At 45.6% G+C, this 6826-nt stretch overlaps 1 long non-coding RNA gene across 1 annotated transcript; it reads right to left on the bottom strand.

Annotated features, from left to right (window-relative positions):
• Positions 1-243: 243 nt before the first annotated feature.
• Positions 244-5822, bottom strand: LOC136791390 (uncharacterized). Its single transcript, XR_010833319.1, has 3 exons — positions 5559-5822; positions 4546-4610; positions 244-3320 (listed from the first exon to the last, which is right to left on the bottom strand). It is a non-coding gene; the product is annotated as an uncharacterized lncRNA (long non-coding RNA).
• Positions 5823-6826: the final 1004 nt, after the last annotated feature.

Genomic DNA, 6826 nt, shown 5'->3' on the forward strand with positions numbered 1-6826 from the left:
TTCCATCTGTTGTTTTAATAGAGATAGTGAATGATTACTTAAATATTTCAGAAAAGCTCAGCTGAGTAACAACCAGAGATGTAGCGGGATGTGATTATTTACAAGCCTCTGAGCTACCAACTCCCTGTGATGGCATGTTAAGACATAAAAATGACAGAGAATGATTTAAAAAACTTCATTTTATTTTTTTTCTCTATACTTTCAAGTTTCCTCAGAAATTCTTTTTTCTGTGACTGAGAAAAAATTACAAAACTTACAGACCTTCAGCTTCACTAGGCACTGTTGGCAAAACCTTGCAAGGCCCAGCCTTGAGCTGAGTGCCTCATCTGTAGCATCTTGCTCAGAAGACGTGAAATTCAAGAGTTTCATTGGGTGATGTTGGAGTAGCTGGCAAGGGAATGAAGAAAATGTAACTGATGCTGGGCTGCTTTGAAGCTGAGTGGTAGGAGCTGGCTGGAGAAGGGAGGAAAAAATGGGTGAGCAAGCAGAACTTGTGGAGTAGGCAAAAATACTGTTCATTAAAGAACTTGAAATGTAGGCATTCTTAGTTTATTTTGTTCTGAGAACGAACTTGTGCTCAGTTCAGTTCTTAGAGTGTAGAACTGCTTAGCTATGCAATGCAGGAACTATAGCTGCTGTGCGTTAAGTTTAAGAGTGGGTGAGGGCTGATGGAGGCAGGTGATGTTCTCTTCCACAAGGCTTTCTCTGTAGGATGCCATTAGTGAAGTGACGGGAGCGCTGTGCCCCTTGATGCCTGTTAAGCTGCTCCTCTTGGTGTCAGCGCCAGCTGCTCAGCCGCCTGGCCCGGAGACGAACGGAATGTGGGCTGCGGTGGTCGGAAGCAGTACTTACCTTTTTGGCCATAACCCCAGAGCCTCTGCTTGCTGCTGGATTAAAACTCAGGCAGGCAGCAGAGGATATTGTCTATCAAGCCTGAACGCCGCCTTCATTATGAAATACAAGCCTGCTTCCTAGGTGAGGGGGTGTCAGGATTTCTTTCAATTAAAATTGAATTCGTGTTTCTGTGCCAGGGTGTACAACATTTTTGCATAACAGAAGGCTTCTTTGTAGAAGTATATTCAAAGACTTAACAGTGTGAGGTTTAAAAATACATCGTATTGAATTTTTTAAAACCACCACATTTTCGTAACTGGGTCATCTATCCATTAATTCATACCCTTTATTGCAGAGATATTAATATAGACTTTTTCACAGCATTAATCTCCTGTAATATGAATCTTTTTGCTTCTAAAATAAAAACCATTAAGCATTTGTTGGCTTGTGCAAAAATACAATAACATGATAGCCTGATTAGATGTTATTTCATCTGCTAATGGTGCACAGTGGCTAAGAAAGGACTTAAATAAAATGGGAGAATTGCTCTATTAAATAACAATTAATTTATCCCTCTGAATCTATCCTTAAATAGACCTCCCACTTCCTTGGCAGCACTTTTAGGAGCAGATTAATGAAAGCTGGGGATGATTTGCATATGCAAATTACGTGTGCAATTATTTTTGTAGTCATGGCAGACATAGGTGACAATGCAACTACCTTCAAGTTTTTGCCAGAATGTAGATGTGTCCTGTTGGATTTGGTGAGTTAATGCATGCGTTTTCAGCTCCTCATCTCTGGAGTGAATGAGGAAGGGTGGCAGAGGAGCTCCGGACTGCAGTCCGTATGCAGGCTGCCCCCTTGGCTGGTCAAGCTCTTGGTTCCTGTGCTCATTATCTTCATCTATTCATGGAGCTGCTGCTACACCGAGCTCTACCTGAGCTACAGGAGGCTGCAGACACGGGCCTCAAAGAGCTGGAGCAAAGCTGCTGTCGGCCCTGGCTGAGGAGGTGGGCAGGGGCTGTGGTGGCCTGGGGCTGGCCATGCTCCCACACATGCAGGGGGATGTCCTCCTGACCTGGGGCTGCACATCTGTAACAGCACAGAGCATCTTGAAGGGAAGCGTCACAGCTTTTTTGTGGATCTGGAGCTGTGGTTTTAATGCAGGAGCTCTGAGAGGCACGGGGACAGCCTTTGGCTGCAGCAGTAACCTCACCATCGCAGGGAGAAGTCGCTGCTGCGGAGTGAGCTGGATTGGTGCTTGCCCCCTGTGGGGGCTCCGTTCTTGTGATGTTGGTGAATTTTCTCCCATCGCTTCAGGCTTTCTACAGAAAAGAGCCTGTGTGTCTGTACGCATTGCCGTAGCTTCACAGGCCCTTCATGAGGGCGCAGCGATGCCCAGAACCACCGCGTGCAGGTCCTGTGCTGGTCTGCAGCAAATTGGGCTTGCTTCAGTGGAGCTGCTCCAATTTATGCCTGAACAGAATTAGGCCTTCTACATGGTTTGGATTCAAATTATTGCTTGTCACAGCCACAGTGCGAAGTCATCTGACGTGAATTCATTGGAGTACCGGGGATTGTCTGTGCTCTCATCTTGTCTGTTACTGTCAGAGAAATGCCCAAACTGAAACATACCCAGAGCCCCTGCGCAGCGGCGCCAGCCTCTGCCTGCAACTCAGAGGAAAGGAAAATCTCTTGTAGGTAGTGAGCAGAAACTGGGTTGTAAATGGGGTATGAACTATAAGAATGTTAAAAATAATTCAGAGCTAAAGAAATAGCTTATGAATGCTTCTTGTGAGCTTTGTACATGCAAGCAGTTATTAGGAATTGCTGGGCTTTAGGCAGATGGAAAACTTCATGTCTAATGTCTTCAATTGGCTGATTACCCTAGCCATAAATATCTTTTCTTACCTTGCTTGCTGCTGTGTTATGACTTCTTACAGTATGCTAGGGACCCTTCTTGCTCTATTTTGATTTTCCTTGGTCACTTGTGGGTGAAGTTCTCGGGGAGGATGGCAGCGAGAGGCTGCGGCTGGGCTGGCAGGCCTGGGAGGGCTCTCCACAGAGAGCGGGCTGGGGCCTGCAACGGGGCCTGGAAGTCCGGGGGCTGAATCCTGGCTGTGACCAGGATGCGTGTATGTGGATCTCATTCAGTATGGCGAATGTGACTTATCATTGGCACTTAGACTCTAAATAGTGCTTCTTAAAAGTGAAGAGTAACTTGGTTTTGATGCTTTTTCTTCACTGTTGGATGGTTTAATACCAAAGGGCTATATACATGCTGGCATCATGCTTTTTCTTCATTCTTGATTATTGGATGGTTTAATACCAAAAGGTTATATACATGCTGGCAGTTACAAACTCGTGATCTTAAAAGTTGAGGAAAATTCAAGAGAAATTTTGTGGTCCTCTTCAGACTCCCTTGCCAATGTTTGCATTATCATTCACATGCCCCTGGCATGCTTTAAGGGACAGTTGCTTGAATCCTGTAAGAATAGAAACATTTTAAATGGCAAAAGACACATTAAAAATCTTTCATTTCATAATGGAATAATTTGTCTAAGATATATATGTGATGTAAAATGTATTTACCAGAATACATTGCTAGCTAATGGACAAAAGGTAAGATTTTTGTGTTCTGTGTAAGAAGGTATGCTGTTCTGATCCAACAGTTTCTTTACTTTTTCCACAAATAGAGAGGAAAGTGGGGATTTCAGATCGCTTTCTTGTGCCCTTTTTGCCCTTCATTTCAGCACTGTGGTCCTGTGGCTTGAGCAGGTCTGTGAGCCATGCTGCTCTTCTAACTGAGGTGATTTTTTAAAAAAATCCTTGTAAAGTCATCCATGCGCCAGGAGCTGAATGTTTGTGGAGGCTGATTGTTTTTTGTAAAATTTTTCAGGTTCTCCAGCATGACACACTGTAAAGGTGCCCAGCATTCAGCAAACAGCTCACAATCTGGGGTGCTGTAACTGCGAAAGGACTCTAAAAATACCTGTTACCTTTGTCATTACATTGTGTGGAGAAAAGGCCAGTGGGACCATTTGTGGGATGAACCTCCTGTCTACTGAGTTCCAGACTTCTTTTAAAGGTGCTGTCCGGTAGATCCTGTATGTCTATACACAGCGCTAGCGAACAGGATCATGTATTTGGGGAGTTTGTGCTTATTTACAGCCTGTCTCAGTCCTCATCCCATAGACTCTCACAAGCCATTCTGTCATTGATCTCCGGGGTTTTGTGGAGCAGTTAGTCATCCAGAATTAACTTGCTCTGGCTGGCTTCACAGGCTGAGGTAATGGTACTCAGGTTTCCCCGGTCCCCACTAATGTGCTTGCAGGGAATCATTGCCACTGGTGGAAAAAGTGAATCAAAAAGTTAACCCCCTTCTCTGATTTTTTTTGGTGGGCCTCTATGGATGTTTATTTTCTTCAGTAAACACAGGTGAGAGCCTGCACTGAACTTTAGAGCTGTAGTAACTGTTCAAAATTACTGAATGCTTCAAGGTTTGGAATATTTTGACTAGTAAATTCAGGACTTGCAGCTGCATTTGCATTGGAAGCTTATCCCAGGAGTGATCAAAGGTAGGGGAACTTTTGCTGCTGTTTAAAAATAAATAAATAAAAAATGACCTAGGTGGTCTTTGACAAAGGTGATTAAGGAAACGAGTACTTTCAAAAGCACCCACACTTGTTTCTGGAAGTGCTGAGCAGTTACCTGGAGGAGGTGGATAAGTGCCTTGAAAAACCAACTGCTGCATGTATCTGTGCTTCCGTTGTCATCTGTAAAATGAAAATAACCCAGTGTCATCAGATAGCCAGAAGCCTGAGAAAATCCGTTCAGTTTTGGAACTGACAAACTCTCAAGCTTTTTGAAGTGATTAAGCTGACTTTAAATTGGAAGATAATGGTAAATATTAGAGGGCTGTGGTTGTTTCGGTCACAAGTAAATAAGGTTCAGACATCAGAATTCATTTAAAAGGTGATGTTCCCATGCCATCTGGGATTAATAAAGGCTACAGTTCTGCAGTTTCATGAATCATTCTGTATGTCTATCCAGTATCGCTGGCTCTCAGCACTATTCATAAAAATAGAAGTCCTCTGCTTCCTTTGAAATACAGACTTGTGAGTGTGGAGGGCTCCCTGCTTTTGGTTAGCACCTCGTCTGAAGGGGGAGTGGACAGGGAACCTCGCCCTTTCTCCCCTGTCCCATGGAAAGGGCAGACCAGCCTACTGCCCTGTTATCCTGCCTGCCAGTGGTCCTAGCTGTGAAGCCAGAAACAATATTCTGCTAAAACTCTTCTTGGATGAGTTGAAGATCAACTATTCAACGAAGTTTAGTACTTGCTATATGTAAATGTAAAACACCAGCACTAGAATCCTCCCTGGACTACTGCTAAGCCCTTGAAAACTACAACAAATATTATTGAAACAAGCAAGCCCAAAACAAAACCCAATATTTTAAGGCAAAACAAGCCCTGGGCAAAACTAAGTACAGCCTCAGCATCCGTTATACATTACAGGATGCTCATTCTTATAGCTGCAGGTGATCTAGGTACTCCATAGCAACAACCTTGAAGCATTTTTATTAAAAACTAAAAAAGTAATAGTTGCAGGGACTCTTCAAACAAATTTAATGTTTGACAGACTCCAAGAATTTTGGGAACTAAACTTATTTTTGCAATTAGATACTCCCCTAACTGATTTTTAGAGGGAAACTTTTCTTTTTACCTGAAGCCAGCTCCCAGCTGAGGGACGGGTCAGCGGGGTGTCCCACGGCGCTTCCCAGAGCAGCAGGAACAGGTTTGCTTCAGCAGGGGCAGCCAAAGCCTTGGCATGGGGGGAGCTGCCCAGCCTGCTGGTGTGCTCAGGGCACTGGGAAGGAAAATTAATTAGAACGTAACAGAACTGAGAGCTTGTACAGAAATCCCAAGTGAAATTAGCAGCTCTGTTGGTTATTTTCCACTTTGGAAAACGTTGCTACTTACATTACTATTAAACCCCCCAACATTTTATAGGACCCTTTATGCTTATAATTGCAAGCTAGGTGGTGTCGAGCACCCTTTTTCAGCCACCTGGGTGGAATGGCAGTGGGGGGTCAGTCCCGCAGCTATGCTGGAGCCCGGCACAGGCTGATGTGACAGTCTTCTGGCACCCGGTGACAGCCAGGCACTGCCCCAGGGCAGCTCCGCGCTTCGGAGCTGCTCAGTCACTCAGCCGGCGTGTCGGAAACTGACTGCGACGTTTCTGCACTGGAATGAAAATAAATGGAGAAACTCCAAACCTGCCCATGAAATAGTTATTTTCTGCTTTGCTGTGTTACGCACAAAGTCTGTCCTCCTCCCTTTGGCCAGCGTGGGTTCCTCCCACGGCCGGGGCTGAGCCTGGCATAGCTCCACGTCCCCCCTGGCAGCGGTCAGGAGCACTCTGCCTTTCTTCCGAGTTCATCGAGACTCAGGAGATTAATTTGGAAGGTGGTGCCAAAGCAAGGGAACATACCTCTGAGGCTAGAAACGAGGTTCTGGTGCTGGGCTGCGAGATGGTCTCATCTAATGCTGATGTTGGTGAGGGAGGGAGACGTTTGTCCTCCCAAGGAAGCTGTAGCTCTGACAGGGGTGGTTGTGCCAGTGTCCTTGCTGCGTGCCTGCCTGCTTGTGGGCAGCAGTGCTCCCGTGCACTGCTCAGGAAGCCACAGCTCAGCGTCCATGCAATGAGAGCAGAGGTCTGGTAGGGCACTGGGGCGACGCGGCTGAACCTTGTCCTTGGAGCGAGCGCACCGGGCAGGCTCCTGTCCCTGAAGGCTATTTCAGTAGAGCACAAAATAAGGTTCTCTTGAAACAGAAGGTCAGCTACTGGATTGGACAAGCCATAATTTAAATCTTTAAAAAAAACCTACCAGCTACTGCCCCTTGCTGTTGAGCCTGCTGCTCTCAGCAGCGATGTTCACCTCCGGTGGAAAACTCTCCTCACTGCTGGCCCCTGGCCAGAGGCCATCCTGC

This window comes from Anser cygnoides, chromosome 8 (genome assembly GCF_040182565.1).
Source record: "Anser cygnoides isolate HZ-2024a breed goose chromosome 8, Taihu_goose_T2T_genome, whole genome shotgun sequence".
Taxonomy (NCBI): Eukaryota; Metazoa; Chordata; class Aves; order Anseriformes; family Anatidae; genus Anser; species Anser cygnoides.